At 41.4% G+C, this 19,716-nt stretch overlaps 1 protein-coding gene and 1 long non-coding RNA gene across 2 annotated transcripts in view; one reads left to right on the forward strand and one right to left on the reverse strand.

Moving 5' to 3' along the window:
- LOC120358965 overlaps window positions 1–19,716 on the reverse strand; it is a 122,996-nt gene that overhangs the window by 82,920 nt on the left and 20,360 nt on the right. The window lies entirely within an intron of this gene.
- LOC105194704 (nuclear receptor subfamily 4 group A member 2) overlaps window positions 1–19,716 on the forward strand; it is a 70,194-nt gene that overhangs the window by 32,965 nt on the left and 17,513 nt on the right.

Below are 19,716 nucleotides of genomic sequence, written 5' to 3' on the forward strand. Positions count from 1 at the left end.
ATATATTACTAAATATGTAAGTTTCGCCGTAGATATTATTTCATTATACACTCTCGATACATTTTTGATCGAGTTTTATTAGTACCATATATGTATCGACATATTTCATAGATATATTTTTCCTTGTGCAAATTTTATATTCATCCGCGCATACTTTGAGCGTGTCGTAGGATTTTCTTTGATTAAGTTTTATTGATATGGAAATCTCTTGTGAGTTTTATATCGGTGCAAATGGAATGGAATTTAATTTATTTACTGCAATGCTGCGTATTAAGCAATCGTTACGTGTCATTTGCACAGATATATGATCTTGTGTGCGACAAGAATAGCTCAAGCCTATGTTGCGCTCCATGCCTCACTTACGAAAGACCAATTAAAATACTCACTTATAACATAATAAAGATCACTTCTGGCGCCAAAAAAATATTATCGCTCAAGATATGCTAATCGCCTTAGTATTATCAGACGCATATCGGCCATGTAAACGCGCGATTCGCGTCACAAAGCAACTAGCTGACTAACGGCCGAGGACGTTTTAATCGGCTGCGTGCGCGCGGATTGAAATGACGCGAAGGGCGTCGCGTGCTATTGCAAAAATCCGATAATGGGACGCCGACGGTGGAAAAGTGCGCGACGGATGAAAAGTCCCGATCTCTCACGCCCGTCGGCGACGTGCACGCGTGCCCCATTGGATTTCGCAATAATTGCAGGCTACGGCCCGAGTGCAATCTGCGTGGCGATGCACAGCGGGCCTTTATCGCGTTGCACCTATCGCCGTGGCCGCGCGCCGGTGGTGCCTGCCTATTGCGCTCGCATTGCACTCGTGTCGGAGGGGCCCCTCTCGTGATCGGACGCCCTACCTGCATTCTGACGGGCGATTGTCTTCGCGCGCATGCATTACGACAGGCCAGAGATTGTAGGAGCGACGCTTTTGTCTAGCTAGTTCTTCACGTGTGCACCGCGTGAGTGTACGTGTCTTGTACTTCGCGAGCGACCGCTGCTATGCTTTAGAAAGTTCAATCGTCGATCGGGAGGATTCGTCCGCCGATAGCTGCAAGTTCGGAGAAATCGATTCGGCCTCTGTGTATCGCCGCGCGATAGGTCATAGAAAATAACCGACCACCACGCTCGACATTTAATGTAAATCTTTATCGAATCTATATTTATACTCCTGTCTCTTAGTACCTCATAATATTTCACTTGGATCTCTAGATATTTTTCAACATCGAGATGTATAATAATACTTACCAGAATATATGTATATCATTAGGATGGAATTTGTCTTCGACGTAATAATTTGATGTAACTTAATTTGTTTACATCTTAATTTTGATTCATTAAGGTCTTCGACATTTCAATAATTCCGAATAAACACTTTCGCGTATAATTCATCGCGATTTCTCGTGAATTGCTGACGGATATCTCTACACACGATCGAAGTGTACTTCCTATAGGGATAAGGTTATCGAGCGTTAATATCTTACGGCAATAAACGACATAATGAAATGCAACGGGAATAAGTCGGCGACCAGCCCGAGTAGTACGGTAGCTCCGTACCGTTGCTGATATAAATTAGCAGCGCCACGCGTTTATTCTCTCTCGTGTGTCTAATTACGCGCAATACATGGGACAGTCCAGTGTTCGTATATCGGCCTGTGTTGCACGCACGTGCGCTGCCGATTATGCAACGTTCACGCCCGCGACAGTAACTTGTTCCTCTCTCACGAACGCGAATGCTCTGTTGCTCGATGCAATTGTTTTTATTACGAACGTGACAACCAAAAATGATTGTACGTATAATTTTCGGATAATCATTATTTAAAAAATAAATAAATAAATAATATGGTATTAATAAAATTTTTCTCTGACTTGTTTGATTATAAAAAGAAGTGCAGTTGTTAGACTTCTATGCGCGACTGCACGATATGCCGTGACAAGAGCATTAGTACGATTAGATTGTAGAGCGTGGATAATTATTGTGAAATGCAGGTGTCACATGCGCCAGTCATGCGATAAATAGTTTTTGAAAATATTTTCATACATTATACTTACTTTTCGATAACATATTATGCGGGAATTCACGCATGAAAGATAGTGAGAACCTGTTATAACGATCTTGCATAATATGTGTTGGATTTTGTCTGACATCTATAGCGTTGCAGCTGCGACCGTGTCAGTAGAGAATGCACGTCGCGATCAGACGTCTCGCCTGTGCGTGCTAACAGGCGATTGTCTCTCGAGAATTACAACGGGATGCCCATATGCCCCAGGCTACCGTGATGCCCACATTCCCTAACATGCTCGATACCGATTCATTATCGAGCCTACCGCTCGTTATTTCGTTGTACCTCTTCAACATTTTAAATACTCGAGATTCCTACCAATTAAATGTCGTTCTGAACGTCAAAATATCTTAACACGATTCAAGCACGAACATTCTTCGAAAGAAGAATCCTGGTCTCTAATTGTTTTTCTCTCAGACTCGCGAGTAGATCTCGCGCGCCTAAAAATACCGGGCAATGCATCTGATTCTTTGTCGCAGCACGCGACAGATATTTCAATGCGTCGATCGAACACTCGTGCGCGAACGAAGGCCTAGCGCTCGCGTTGCCAGCACATTTCGCAATAATTACCCACGCACCGCAACCTGCCTGCGATGCAGCCCTTATCGCGACGCGTTATCCTGTCGCTCGCTCGATAGGAGAAGGGGGATCTCTGTTCAGAAGGGTTCACCGCATTCTCTGACGGACGATTGTCTTCGGAGGCGCGCCGGGATCACGCCACGTGCGTCGACACGCCATACACAACCTGGCGTATCTACTGACGGGTTTCCCGTGTGTGCCCGTATACAATTGCAATATGCGCATATACATGTGAATGGCATCTTGCATCCTGCGATCGGCGCCCTCTGTAATTACTCCCTCGTAGCGATTTAAACGTATCATTAGTACGTGAGTTATGTGAGCAAACATGCTCGAGAGAGGCCGCAAACGTAATATCGTTTAATATCTCGTTGCATCATGATTAAGCCGAATCGACCGCGGATTTTTCTACTTGCGACGAAAACTTCGATCTCACGGGGATTCAGCGACAATCACTCCGCCGAATTGTACGCGATCGTTCGATCAGCAACAGTTAACATGCATTGACAGATTGCGTTATGATTAAAAGTTTTGATTAAAATAAAAAATTAAAAATATTAGATTGCATTATTTTGTTTACAGTAAAAACGTAAAATTGAAAAAATAAACGAAACGATGAGTTTTTACGCGATTTGCAAAGTAGACTTTTTTAAATCTTTTGTTATTTTATTTTTCAGACTATCCGGATCATTGCTTACGGATGTATTTTTGAAAGTTTGAGCTCTAAAAAATTTGAAAAATTTTGACTCTTTTAACGTTTGTAGGAATACAATTATGACACAAAACATTTTTTTTTATTTTTTTTTGTATGCCCAAATTTGATGCAGAATTGGTAAAGTGGAAAAAATCGTCTGAGAATCAATATGACCCGGGTTAATCTGCGAAGGATTAATAATCATCCTGATCAGATATAAAAGCGAAAGTTTAATTTTTATTTATTAACTCTCTGTTCTTCTCGTCGTTTGCGATTTCACATGCGTTAATCATATGTTGCGTACGTTCGCCTACGCGTCCACGAGAGAGGAGAGCACAGTGAGGAGAACGGACAATGAATGACATAACACGCTTGCACGCGAGGGAACAAGAGGTTCGGCTTGAAAATTAATCACGATCATAAATTTGAAGCTTACGCGCGCACGCGGGCGCTTCCTCGGGGGCGATATTCCGATTCCGAAAGCCGCGAGGTCGCCTGGTAGCGGGACTTGCGATATTATTCATTGGCGAATCGTCCGGTGAGATTAATAAGGAACGAAAATATACACAACTTTCGATCGGCGGTGGTCGCGTTATTGCCACTGGCCCCTTACGAATCCGTCGAAAACACGTGAGTGAGCGAGAAACAAGCGGCGATTATCGAGCCGTACGAGAGGCACGAGGAATGCGCAAAAAACGTTGAAGGAAAGTTACATGTTTTGCCAGATTATTAAGCGAAGGGGTACATTAAGGAGAAAATGACTGGGGAGCGAGTTAAGAGAGGATCGATCGCCGCGATTTGTTAAGAGCGCGCTAATTGTCGAGAGGAAAAAGCAATTTTACGGTTCAAACTAGATTGAAGAACACCGTTGCCCGTGCTGAAAGATGAAAGTATTCGGCGCACGTGGAGCGGCATTGAGCAACAGAAATCGTAAAAAGTGAAAATTTGAAAATACAAAAGATATATTATCTTGTCATAACTCAATAATCGGAGAAAGTCGACAATGTCTAGCTTCAGTATTTTTCTTGATAAATTGACAATACGCTTGACAAATGTTTTTTTTTTCTCTAAACGCCATATCTTTTTTTTACGCTAAAAATGAACTCGCTTGTTACCACTTCCTTAAAGCTACTTATCGATGTCCAGCTATTTTAGCGCAACCAATTTTATCGCTAGCAGTAAATCTCCTTCTTTTAAGATCAAGATAATGCGCAGTAAAGAATTACAATTGCCATTAAGCTCGCCTAAGAAGTTCAACAAAATCGATAATTCATGCGGTCGTTCTTTGCACTTTACGCACATGCGTGACTATTTCCGCACGTGCGGCAGGAAAAACGTCCGTGAGAGAAAAGCGAGAAGGTGAAATAAGTCGAGAGAAATGATCTCTTATGTAATTGTCTCACAGAAGATGGAAAAAATATATCCGCTTTTAGCATTAACGTATCGTTTACCGATAAAGTTTTATTAAATAAACATTGATATCATAAAGACAATATCGGTTTATAACGGAACATTGATTAGTGTCGATGGTCATCCCCATATCTTATTTCTTTTTTTTTTCTCTATCTTCGCTTATTTTCTTATCCAAGAAGGACATTGTTTTAAACGCACGATTAGTGGAAGTAACGTAATCGTTCGAGCGTGATTATAACCGCCATGTTAGTTGAAGCGTTTTACGAGCTAAGCTTTTGTTAAGTGATTAAAGTGTATCGTGAGTTACTGGAAGTTGCATCGCGGTGCGGACGATTCCTGTACACGACGAGCGATTCCTCGCCACAGGCGGTATAGAAAGCTGGATGGGATTAGGGTACCTGTTACGATATCCGTGCGCGATTACATCTACCTGCCCGTCCGTTGACTTCCGCCACGAATTCGCCCACGTTACGTCTCGCGCTTTGCGGAGGAGAGCCAGTTCGATCGTGAGACGAGCAAATCGGCCAATGTGAACTCTTGCGAACGAAGCGGACGATAATAGGTGCAATAGGTGCATACAACATGCTCGTAACGCCGCAAAAAATTTTCTATTGTGTTAGCATTTTTATTTCGTCTATGATTGGTTCTTTAAAAAATAGAAAATGGAGGTGGAAAATATTAGCAATGCTGATATATTCTGGACAAGCAAACTTATTAAAAAGATGCAAAAATATTATTTATACATTTGTCTGACATCATTTATATTTACTTGCTTTTATTTATTTTACATACTCGAGCATAAATACGCGTGCTTTCTAAAAATTTTAGTAATCGATCATTGGTTTTGAAAATCGATTATACGCATAAATTAACAAACTAAATTTATAGATAAAAATTGATAATTATTAATGCAAACGATAGATTTACGATAATCTGGCATTACTTGAATCGTATTTTATTAAAGAGTGGAAGCTCATTGCTGATCCGTATTTGATATTCGACGAGTCGATGATCAGTGCCTAATAGGGTTAGTCGGCTTGATACGAGATCTACGAATGGACGAGACGAAACATAACCGTAGAAAAGAACGTCGTTACACGTGCACCTTTCTTGAACCGATCGCCTCGTATCTGATCGTCCGAGATTGGTGAACCGGTAGCATCGATCAACGCTCAATTAAGCGATCAGAGATCGATTAGACGATCCGGTTTTTGTCGTACTCTTATCGGGATATGAAAATCGCGGTCGCACGTGTTTTTACGAAATCTTACGGAATCGCTTAGCGGTTATTTATTTTTTGATCCTTACATTTTCAAATACCCTATAAATATCTGAGTATCTTGTACCTTTCGCGCGCGCGATGCAACAAGTTCATCTTACGGGCTCGTTCCACTTTAAGAGTTAATACTTAGAGGAATGCTGAGAAGCTGCTCCAGCAACTTCAAGACACTTTTAATGGAAAGAAAAACACTGTTTAATACTAATTACAATTATCACTTAACTCGCGTGACAGTATTCCGATTGCCGGTTAAATATTGCTCTATTTGATTACCGATTAAACGTTGCTCTACGTTTGACACTATGACTTGTTCTCCGTCTTTTGCGATTGGGATCATTTATATAAAGCTATCTGCGGAGCGTGGGGCATATGGTCACTTGATTTAACTATATATTGTTATTGCTTAATCATATCCATATAGTCAGTTTATAGCTACTAGACGCATTTGCAATTTCCGCAACCATTTTGCAAAGTGTGAAACTTGTGACGTAATCGTTGCTATGCGGCTTGTTGCCATGCAATTACACGAATATATATTATTGTAGCTTTCGGGCTACAATAAACTGTATTACCAATAGTAACCCTTAGAGGGTCGCTATTTTTTCTTTGAACTTTTGAATTTTTTAAATATAAAATTTATACATACATATGTAGAATCTACATGTTGCGCAAAGTTTCCGCGTTTATTACTGGTCTCTTTAACGATTCATGTCTTTAACAATAATAGAATTTTACTTCAAATTCAAAAATTACATTTATCTGTGTAAATAAAATTTACATATGTAACATTTTACGACATAATTATATGGTTTGGTCAATTTGTATAATTATTTTTTTATGCATTTTTCTCTCCGAAGGTAAATTGAAATTTATGCTCAGGTGAAAAGTGAATATAACCAACTTTGTACAAATTTCCGCTATTGCTTAATCCACGTATGCCTAATGTATGTACAACCATCTGTAATCATGCCGCAAAGCAAAGTGTTAATCGGCTTTATGAGAAACTTTCATAAACTTTCATAAAAGCATCAATATGTGCTAATGATAATGTAAATGCCATTTTAAATATCACATTTAGCCAGCAAGTTGGACGTTTGAATATTCAGGAGCGTTTCCCGTGGCGGAAGCGAAAGAGAACCGGAGTGCATAAAACCGATCTCCGACTTTCATCCGCGAGAGCTAATCGGCTGAGCTATCAGACGTTAAATCGACCGATCCCGGCGCGGCGCGGCGCGGCGTCTCGCCAGCTTGCACGTCGATACCGACGATGTGGGAAATCCTGATGCGATTTTTCGCTGGCCCGGCGCGTAAACTTTGGCCCGTAGTGACCCTATTAGCCGGTGGTTATCTTTTCCCATGGTGTCCCGCGCGCGGAGACGACGACGGTGACCCCGGCTCAAGTCCTTTCTCCTCCGAGCGATTCGCAGGCTCCTGCACCGTTGCGCTCCGTTCTCCGCGGCTCCACCAGGCACCGAGGCACGTACATTCGCACGTGTACCTCGAATACGTGGCTTCTTACGCGCGCGCGGGTCCGCTTGATGCGGTAGCGGAGGTAGTTCCTTTGTTGATAGTTCCTCGCTGCTCGTTAACTATGCAACACGGAAAACGCGTCGACTCCACGCATTTTGTTAGATTCCAAATGTACACGATATCTCTCTCTCTCTCTCTCTCTCTCTCTCTCTCTCTCTCTTTCTTTCTTTCGTAGCGGTATTTACCGCTACACGAATAGTGTGCAATTTCCTATTTAGGGTGTAGCGTTCTCATACTATTGCTAGATTGAGCGGCGATTGCAGTCAATGGTCGAAGGTACGTTGCTCTTCTGATTCAGGAAGGCTATCTCGTTGTTTCGTTATTATTCGAAAGTTTCGAAAATTTCGTGAATTGCGGAACTGCGTGTCTTTATCTTTCCTGATTCGATCGAGCTAACATGTAATTAAGATTTTTATTAGATTAATAAAACGTATGTGGTAATGTAAATAACAAAATATTAAATTCCGCAGTTAACAGAATTAATTTAACCTGTTTTATTATCGGCGACAGTTGTAACTTGCCAATTTCATTTATGTTTTATTTAGCGATGCCTAATGACGCGCGGAGTCGGGCGTTCCTAACGAGCGCCCCATTCACGGATTCCTCTCGCGGATAGCGCACTTAAATAACCGTAAATAATAACAGCGTGCCGGGAATAATCGGGCTCGAGCGCGAATTCGCTCCGCTCGCTCGAAATTCCGCGAATACTCCACCTTTCTTACGGTTACGAACAAGTATATACGCGAAAAATATCGGGAATATACCTTCGTTTTTACGGGGATAACGTGCCGTGAATAATTACCCCCAACGCGTATTTTGACTGCGCCATTGGTCACACCGCGACACCCCGATGCATCGCGATGCACACTCGCATGCTTCGGTGCGCGCTGCGATAGGCGATGCGATAGGCATCTTCCCTCCGCGCGACGCGGACGCGGCCCTTTTTCTCGACCACGTAGACCTCCGCTCGAATCCATCAACCGCCGGCGATGTACCGGCGATGTACCGGCGATGGTGCGCGGGTGTGATGCGCGCGCGGCGATGCAGTCGTGTAACAGTCCGCGCGGTAATTGATGGCGCGATCCGGAACTCCGTCGCTGTCGTGATAAACGTTCGCACGCGTGTACCGGAAAACTGCGCGTGAGACTGCGCGTCTTCGCGGAAGATTCTGAGCTGTTACCCGGGTGATTGATAAGCGTATATATTGCTATGCGCCGTGAAGAAAGGGACGTTAATGATCTTACTGTGCATTCGGCGGAATGAAAAATAAACACCTCGCGCTCCCCCGGCCAGGAGGACTTGTCGAGAAAATTGTGTGAGCGCGCGTGTTGCAATATTAATTCTTTAAAAGTTACATAATCCACCAGTCATTTTTTCGCTCGTTGCTTCGAAGTTTGGAATCCACGGAACACTCGTAAACTTTCTCAAGTTTGAGACAAGTCACGCTTTCACACATAACACGCGTCTAAGAGCATATAGGAGCGTATAGTGTAATCCCGTGAAAAATTATTTACAAATCTGCCGCGGGACATGTCGGGTGACGTCGGAGTAAAATTCGTTCCCTCGTCAGTTTCGATGAAAGTACACGTCGTCTGCGCCTGGTGTCTCACGATACTCCTCATCTTCCTGCTGAGAGTGAGAGGATGAGCAACCGGTATATCGCGCGTTGCACGACGGGGAAAGGAGGACCGGTACCAACGAAAACACATATAATACACACGTTGATAGCAGTCTTTTCTGACGTAACGTGTCACGTTTTTTTTTATTTCGAGGCGACAATTTTTAATAGTTACAACCTGTCTTTTATAACGGAAACAGGCTGTCCTTGAATATCGCGATTGAGTCTTTTTTTTCAGTTATAAACCGTTATCGCGGGATGGACCGTTCGCAGAAATCAAAATCACTGGCGACATTGCGCAATGCTCGATTATAAATGGCTCATCGTTATTTACATCTGTATTGTCCAGATCACCTTGCGATTAAAGTTGTTGGAATTTTAAATTAATTTTGAGATATTCATTAAGTTTTTTGGAATTTAAAGATCGACAATTGTCTGATTTCGAGAAAATCGCGATTTAGACAGAATTTGTCTATTTAACACACATTTGCTTTGTGTCTCTGTGACAATACAATTATAGAGCTTTTTTCCTCAACCCTGTCAAATTTAGAATTAATTCGCTGGCCATATGGCTGCGCGAGAAACGAGAGGATTAATCGAGAGTGGCGCAAAGGTGTAATCGAGTGCGGCGAACTGGCCGGATCACTTTCCGTCTGGCGCAACAAGAGGATCACTCGCTCGCTGCGAGAGACGATCCGATCGCGGAAAGGAGCGCGCATCCTGCAAAACGCACACGAATGGTTATGCAAGACATTCGACGAGGCAGGTTCGACCGGTCTTAATTGCGATCGAGCCGCCTGGCAACTTCGAAACTAGTCAGTTTGGCCGCTCGGTTCTGCGGTTCTGGAGATAAAAGAGTAGAGCGTATGGGAAGCGTTCAAGGGGGAGGCGAATTAGATAATGCTGGCACGTGGCTTTGAACAGGCTACCGGTATTAGCAAACGTGAAAATTTTCGCTTGTGTCAAGCACAACAGAATTGAATATTTATGAAATTGAAAGTATTATCCGGTTCAAATGGCTATGCAATAGAAATTTTCCATACAATGGAAATTTTCCACGCAATGGAAATTTTGTTGTACAGGTACTACTGACTTTTAAAGTATTTCTGTCATACCACTGGTTATATATTGTGATGTACTCGTATTTGATTTCGACTGAGTTTGAGGAAACGTACAGCTTCTTATCGTTTGACATTTGTTTCTGATTAATTTCCTCGTAATGTAAATTGCGCCAGTAAAACGTGGAAAATTACTGGCCAGTAGGAAGCCGTTAACAAAACTCTAATCACCTTTTATTACATGGAGAACCAATAAATATTATTATAGTATATCATCTACCGCGGTACTAATTTAACTTGATTGCGTGTAATGCGAATTTTTGCGCATCTTTTATCGGTTCAGGGGTTAAGTTCTCTTTTCGCGACCTTTTTATGGTTAATTGCAGACTCTCTCGTTGCACAAAACGCACAGCTGTATTGTATATAATTGCTTCTTGCCCGACAGATTGTAAATCGTCGAAAAAACTTACGTATAACAAGACACGGTAAACGGCCATAAATGTCCTCATGTTTTCAAAGAGGAGGAAGCAATAATCGCGTTTATTAGTCGTTATTGGGATCTACGCAATTATCGCCAATTTATAATATACGCAGTCACTGATCATTAACGGCCGTTGTAATTTTCGTTCATCAAGTTTCTACGATCACACTCGCAATCTGTTCTATAATTCCCGTCGCATCGCAAATCGTCGGTACCTTTGAGAAAGATTCATTATTTAACATCTTAAATTAAAATTTGTTCGTTTATTTAAGTGATATTAATGATTTGTTCAAAGTCACAAAGATTTCTAAATAAATTTCTTGTTATAGTTTTGCAGTGTTTCTTCTTTACAAAAATGATTACAAAGTTAAGGAAAAAAAATGTTTGTATCTTTTTTACTGTCAGAAATCAACATAAAATACCGCTGAAAATTGTTTTAAAGAGGACACTTTCTCAGAATCTGGTTATTCGAGTAGGAAAGGCGACTTGTGTTACGTGATTTTCGGGAAATCGCGATAATTCTGGAATGATGGAGAGTTCGATGCCCGCGAGGAACTCGCGACCATCGTTCCCGGTGTTGAAAGGGGTCCGTTGAATCGATATGTGAAGTTCTCGAGCACGCATGCGAGAATCGAGACGTGGGTGGAACCATTTCTCACGGCCATCTTGAGTTACACGCCATTCTTTCCGGTGTGTGCATTCTCATTTATCCCTCCCTAATCCTCACGTTTTGTGTATTTATTCAGTATTTATTTGAATCACTCTTTACGAATTTTTAAAACGCGTTTTGACGCATATTAAAAAATGTTTAATGCAACATTATAGTTTTTCTATTTATGTGATTGCTGTAAATTATTTAAAAGAAAATAAAAATTCATGCATTATAAGTTTGTTGTGTATTTTGTGTTAAAATTGCATTATAAATTTATTGTGTATTTTTGTTGAATTTTTATTATATTACATGTGTAAAAAATGGAAACTTGATTTTTCGAATGATTTAAAAAAAAAGTTTTAAACTTTTAATAGGAATTTCACTCGTAGCGCCTCTTTCGATATTTTCTACTTGTCTCCTGCTCGCCCACAAAGTCGCGTACGCGAATCTCGCGGTAATCTCGTAATTGTGTTTACTAAGAATATATAGTTGCTAGGTAGATTTCTATTTGCCTACTCTTTCATCTGTGGAATGTGTGCAATTTATACTTAATTTACAGTACGTAAAAAAAATGCATATTGTATGTGAATGTCATTTTTTTAACTTTGTGTAAGGAAGTTACTTACGAGCGGCTATAATTAACTGCAGGAGGGAGAAAAAGGGAAAAAAAATTTTGTGAAAACGTTTAATTATTTTCGATATCGAATAATGAACATTTAATTAAATGCTCGTTGAATGCAATTTTAAATCATGAAAAAGCAAACCGATTCACTGACACGAGTATGTTGATTGTTTACTTGGAAAAAGAACTAAAAAATTTGTATTTATATTGAATTAAATAAGTATTCGAAAATATAAGCAGCCGTATGACAAGACGCGAGTGAATGATACAAAATTATATAAATGTGTACTCGCACGTCGAGTTTAATGGCTTACGAATAACTATTGGCGGATTGCTGGATAGGAGAAAGTCAATCTATAAGGTTTTCGCTGATATAACGAAGAGTTCCGATACGTCGCTCGTCCCGCGAGCTGAAATCGGATCGCGAAGTACCAGAGAGCGACGGGAAAAGCGCTCTTGCGAACGCCACTATCGGGACACCCTGTACAACGGTCCAAGCGAAAGTCCATCGGTAAATCTCTCGCAGAAAATTTCCTGGCGCACACGACGCCGATATTCGGCCGGCGATAAATCGCCGATGAACCGTGAACGCGAAAGAGTGGGTCCGATGAGTTCGGGGCGTAAATCACGCGCGGCCCGGAAAGAAAAAAAACGATTGCCGTAATCGCACGCTTAGGATTTTACGGCCGCGGCTGGAATTAAGAGTAGACGAGTATCGGTCGTAAATCCGTGCGGATGATGTTCGGCCGAGCGTAGATTCACGGAGTCGTCGGAAAATTCCCTCGCGCATTGGCAGCAAGTTTAGCAAGTTTAGCAACTTTTTGTTTAGGACAGTTCACAAATATATCAGAAGTCTGATAGCTACGGTCTGATAGCTTTCGTGAAATTTCCGGTTTAAGCGTTCTAATGCGTAACGTTAATCTGTTAACTTTTAATCAATTTATGTGCAAATAACTAACTTTTAATTTGTTAAAAAGTATCATGTTTTTACTTTTTATATAAATCATGCTAAATAAACTTTGTTTTTGCAAAACTACAATATCAAATTGTAACTTTCGAAATATTTTTAAAAGGATTGAAAATGCTTTGTTATAAACGTGGTAAACTTATTGAATTTTCCCATCGCTCGTGAATCTTCGTTCGTCAAAGCATCGTGTTAAGAAGAAGATACAAATATTAATAGAATGATTAAATAGATTAAATGAAAAGATAAGTGGGCATTCATTGAGGAAAGATTTGAGATAAAGAAGATTCATTTCAGGAAGTCAGAAACTGTCCGAGCGTCTACGCTTCGCGATCCATTTCCACTTGTCTCCCTGTAACGAATCTCCGCGCTAACGACTCCCGACGCGAACAGCGGATTCCTCGGTGGACGACCGAAGATGACGGTCGTAACCCCTTCGCGGAGTGTCCATAAATCCTACGGTTTCGCGCAGCAACATTTATAACGCTTGCGACACCGCTCTCGCGGCGTATCCAAACGGTCCATTGAGCTCCATTCCTCCCTCCTGCTCCCTCACCGCCGTCGTCGCCGATGCACCCTGAGCGAGCGCGGATGCGGCCAGATGCGGCTGCACCCACGAGACTCCCATCTATCGTGTCGTTCCCTTCTCCTTCGCCCTCGTGTCACGCGTGCCCTCTCTTCCTACACTTCTCGCGGCGCCTCGCGAGAAAACACACACACACGTATAACACACGTGCACCCAGTTCACGTGCATCATGCACGCGATGCACGCCGCGCAAAGCGGAGAGCAAAGGAGAGTGCTCTCCGCGCGCCGGCCGGAGCTAAGCCGGTCTCACGGTAGTTGTTCGGGGTCAGGGGGCGATATACCTACCTACCTACCTACCTATCGGGCCGGTTGCGCTGGAGCCTGCGTGTCGCAAGCGCCTCTCCGTATCCTTCTCATCCCTCCCTCTCTTTTCCTCTCTCTCTCTCTCTCATTCTCGTCTACTTCTCTCACTTTCTACCTTCGTCTGCTTCTCCTACTCGACCCTCTTCTTTCACCTCCGCCAACACACCGCACTCTAACCCGCGCGCGCGCGCGCGCACGAGAGAGAGAAAGAGATATCGCAACAGCAGGCGTGTATGTACACGACTCGTGCGGATAGGATGCACTATCGAGATAATGATAAGCCGAGAAGTAAATGTGAGACTCACTGCAAAAACCGATTTCATTTGAAATCGTTATCGATCACCTCTTTACAGCCCGGCGAAGAAATGATATTCTTGGTCATATGGGGAAAGAAAGAAAGAGTATTTGAAGACTTGGTTTAATTTACACAAAGGCCTCGCGTAGTCGGTGCTAAAGTAGACGCACCACTTGTAGATATTGGAGATGTAATCATGGAGATTTAATGCTTCTGTCGAGGCATTAGATTCTCGTACTTCTCGTCAAAGACACTGATCAAGGGAATACCATGTAATCAACCGACCCATTAATTTAATTATAGTCTCAAACAAGCATACGAGCTGGTAAACATGTAATCGATGAAGTTAACCGTAAACGACGACTAAGAGGATCGAGAAGTGCCTACCATTATATTTAGAATTAAACGCCAGTGCTAAACGGCAGTAATAAGATCTCTGCGGCGTGTGTCACGTGAACTACTCTTCAGATTCCTTGAATACGCTGAATAATAGCCGGCGATAAAAGGCAGCGAGCGTGTGCCGTCATCCTTAACTCCTTCGGAGAAATGCTGATGGTCTCGGCGCGCGCGCGTACACGCACGCGGAATCGTCGAATGTACACGGTGTTTCACAGAGCTATATAGCTCACTTCTTATTTATGGATTCATCAATCAATCTCGAATTATTTCCTTCTTAACGTAAATGCCGAGAGTAGTTGCCATTTGTCAATCTTAAAACATTTTAATACTCGACTTAATACTTAACTCGATTATATTTACGACTCTGTTAAGCCTACTTGAAATTGAAGAATGACATCTTACCGTTTCCACCTTTAAGATTTAACTTCCGAAAAGTCCCTTATATTTCATCGCGCAACTCTGAAAGGCTGGCGATCTTTTCATATACGATTAAAGAAAAATCGACTCCGAATTAATCTACGAATAAAAGGTGGCTCGCTAGTTCTGCAGCAGCCTGTATTACATCGCGGCGGTAAGGCGCATTATCATTAATCTCCTGCTAAATTTAATTAAAGTGAAAGCAGTCTGACATCGGGGATTCACACGACGCGACGGTCTTACCGAAACGCGTAACATCTGGGTACTTTCAAAATACGGTATAGATAAAGAAGACGAATGACTGTATAGCGCTATTTAGTCGCTTCTTTGTAACTCATATACGACATATTACGATAACGCATGTGCATTAAATTACGCGTAATCTTATTCGGATGCAAGACGTATGCAAATGCAAGCGGGACTCGGGAGCGCGCGGCATGACGTCTCGTAGAATTGAATTATTATCGTAACTACGATTGATTCATCATTCGACGATTATTACTCCTGACATAGATAAGTCCCGGTGATTTGCCGGCAATTATCGTTCTATCAATCTGCGATCGAGTTGAAACTTTATCGGTAATTCTGCTGTTTACCATTTGTCATTTATCATTGATCGTGTCGATTATAAACAATTTTTATTAGAGAACTTCGGTGTTTCCTGCGTCGCTCAAATAAGAATTTTTCGTCGGAAGTGAAATAATGAATCATACTATCGTAGAAATAATAACATGGAAACACAGTATGTTAAACTATGTTCTAATACATTTTTAATGTAAGAAAATTTGATGATCAATTAGTTTGGTTATCTCAAAATGTTTTACGATTTCGAGTTTGTAAAATATTGGAGGAGTTATTTGCATATATGTATGAAGTTGTACGCATTGTGGACAGAAATAGATAATAGCGCGACGCGTCATCGATGCTTTTTCTGTTCATTACCGCGCGTCTGAGCGAGAGATGACTAAAGAGGCGTGGAGAAGGTATTTTATCCACGGACTTTCCTCCGCGGCCGTGCCGCCGCGATCAATGGACTCATCTCGTATGCGGGCACACCTAACGTTCCGCCGCGGTGCGTGCGCGAGAGCGTGCGCGAGCGTGCGCGAGCGTGCGTGAGAGAAAGCGGAGCCCGATATCATGCGGCATACAACCGCGGCCGCGGGGATATCCTCGATTTAAGATCCCATCGCGTTCGCCCACACGACAGAGGCGTCCCGCGGGTCTGTCCGCCGAGCGCCAGATGCCGGACGATCATAATTAACCCTTTCACTGCTAAGTAAGAGACACCGTCTGCTTTCTGCTACTTTAGACTCAGACGCGAGTCCTATTCCTTACGAAACTGTGATGGACCAGCTAAGTCTTTCGAATAAACTTGTAATGTAATTTGCTCTCTCATGCAAATGCTCAGCTGGAATTTACTCATGATTATTGCAGCAAATTGTTTTACACACAGTTTATTTTTATATAAAACACTTAGCACTAGAATTAATTTTAAATTTAAGAAAATTAAACATTGAGAATTAAACATTGACAATTAAATACTGAGCTTTAAATAATGAAATATTTACTTACGATACATAAACATTTATTCAATAAAACATGATAGTTAAATTAAATTAGTGGTCCTTGTACTAAATAAATATTTATTAACATTTAGTAAATATTTCATTGCAATCATTCAAACAAATATTTATTAAAATTTAACAGTAATTGTTTTCTCTCAGTGAAAGTACAAATTTTCTCTTTAAAATTTTTCTTTATATTGATTGAAAAAACACGTAAAAATTTATAAAAAAGAAGTAGGACATAATAGAATTTATAAACATGCTTGAAAAGTAAAAGATTATTTTGCACAGAGTGCAAGAGAATTTACATATAATCCTCAAAATAATGAAACGGTGGTAAACCTGAAACTCATATTTTACCGACTCCTTCTCTTTAGTACTGCAGATTATCGTAATATTCGTGGAATGTGAGTGGCATTAAATTCGAAGCGAGACACCGAGCTCATCGGCTGTCGATATTACCGTCAAGTATTCATGCAATTTCACTGCAATCGGGCGTTCATACATTGTAATCGATTGCACGTTTTTTTTTTAATTTTTTTATTGATCGAGAGAAGGACGCGCATTCCTCTCGCGGACATTTTCCTGACGGCCGATGCACAACGGCCGAGAACTAATCGCTAATGACGGAAAAACTGATTGTAATCTTTGAAGTGTGCGAGCTTATGTAGAATTGTCCGGATGATTTGCATAATGGGTGAATCTCCCGGGAGTTACTTGGCGATCAGCAACAATATGCCTTTCTCTTCGCCGCGCAACACGCGGACGCTTAATACGCGCGCGCTTGTCCGCGTGGCTCTTCGAAATAATCCGCTCCACGGTAATTTACTAGTTATGCCAACTAGAATCATTCTAAGGATGGAAATTATCCCCGTGGCTACATAAGCGCAAAACGGAATTATCGTTACGATCCTCCGTAGCAACGACCGATCCCCTGATTTAGCAATCTCCAGCAATACGGCTTCTCGGTCTTCTTCACCCCCGCCCACCAATTCTATTCATTTTCTCCGCTCATCTGCGATATTACATGCGGATATAATTTCATGCTGTAACTAAGATTCGTCTAAATCTATAATATGCACGTGTAAAACATGCATTCGCATGGTCTTCTTCCATTTGCGGTCGATCGGAGAAAGTCTATAATGCTTAGCTTAAGAACCCAGTGTTCAAATCCATTGTTAATCAATTTTTATTGTAATAATATTTGCCTTTATCGATCGTGGTAGATAGACTCGCGAGAAATCCGTGTATGTCGTTTCTCATGCGCGCGTTTAAGTCACCGCGCGGAGTACCCCTTAAAATGCGTGACTGCATCTTATATATCGGAATTACAATATATTGCAACGAGATTTATCTGCAATTAATATATATTTAGTAATTGATTTAGGATTTAGGTGATACGATAATTAATAAAAACTGTTCTCGTCCGTTCAATCCAATTATTATTTCATATGTCAAAAATAATTTTTTTTCTTTTATATATAACGTAAATATATGAAATATTATCATCAATTTTCCTTTTTTTTGCATATATACATTTTCTTGCTTTCACGGAGCAGTGCACTTTTAATTTTGTGTTAGCATTTATATCAAACTTCGTTGTCACGATAATACATATATTTGAATTCATACGCGAGACAAAGGAAAGTTGCTTTCATCTACGTATAGTCGTGAGCTAAAGGGTTGCAACACATTTTTTTCAATTGTTTTTGAAATGTAGACTTGCTCATCAAATGGCGAACGTCATTGGTTCTTACCTGTGGATCCAACCAATTAAGAATCGAATCATCTAATCATCGAAGAAAATGTGTTGCAACCTTTTAGCTCACGACTGTACACGCGTCTTCGTTTTCTCAGCGAAGAGAAGATCGCGAGATGTGAGGGAAGTTGAAGGAAGGACCGATAAGAAAACAAGAGAGAACGAAAGAGGGGACGGGTGATTCACGAGAGAGGAAACCGCGGACGCGGAGAAGAGCGAGCGAGCGAGCGAGCGAGCGCGAACGAGCGTGCACGTGGTGGCACGTGGAGAGGCGTGGTTCGTGGGAGGGCCCTGCACACCAGAACGCTGCAATCCACTTGGCACACGCTGTTCTGCTAAGCCCTACTCTTTTCTCTCGACCGTTCGCCACCCTACTCTGGCTCTTTGCCGCTCTACCTCCGCGCGTTCACCCCTGCCTACGGCGCTGCCGTTCCAGCCGTTCGTTCGCGCGTGTTAGTCGCCGCCGTTCGCGCGTTCTTCCGCGTGCGCGTGCAGTTGGATGCGGAACTCAGATCCGTTATCCGATTCATTGGCGCGATCGAGAGTCGAGATGTTCGAAGGGACAGTATTTGAAATTCTTTAAGTAAACATTTGGATCACAAAAGATCCGTGTTGTCTTTCTTTAAATTTTTGGACCAATTTGCAAGACTGAATAAATTTTACAAAAATCACGTTTTATTTAATTAGTTAAGAAATTAATATAACTGATAATTAATCTCATTCCCTATTTTATGTTTTTATAAAGTCGTCAATTTAACTTTTTAACGCTGTATAAGCATCATTACTATAATATTTGCTAATTTTATTTTAAGGTAATTATAGTTTCCAATGCACTCTCGTGTTTAGCGTATCTTTTACGATGTACCCGCTCACTTCCACCATATTTCTTGCAGATAAGATTGCGACTAATTGCACATTCTGCCTTTACGCAATCTTAAATCGCGGATTTTATGGTATCTCCTCGGGCGGGCTGTTAAGTGCCATTTTCACACTTAAAAATAACCGCGAACAACGTATACAAACGGCATTCAATTAACTGTAACTGTAACGAATGTTACGGGTTGACATTCTCATGGTATCGGCTAATTTATTGCGTGGCGATAACGACATTGTATTTTATAGCAGCGAGAACATATAAGTTTTTATATCCCCAAAGCACGCGACTATCACGAACTGGCAAGGTAGTCTCGCTAATTGCATCGGGTCGATGTTTACGACGCAATTAGTAATCTAAAATTTTTGATGCCTGGATGTCAGGAATGATCGATCGAATTGCTTTATTTTCCATTAACAGAAACTTTATTAGATGCAAGCAGGATTTACGATGACGTACTTTAATTTTCCTTACTGATTAATATTAATAATAGACTTTCAACAAATTAATTAACTCACTAAATATAAATATGTAATGCTGTAATAATAATGATTACCGTAATAAT

This window comes from Solenopsis invicta, chromosome 11 (genome assembly GCF_016802725.1).
Source record: "Solenopsis invicta isolate M01_SB chromosome 11, UNIL_Sinv_3.0, whole genome shotgun sequence".
Lineage (NCBI taxonomy): Eukaryota > Metazoa > Arthropoda > Insecta > Hymenoptera > Formicidae > Solenopsis > Solenopsis invicta.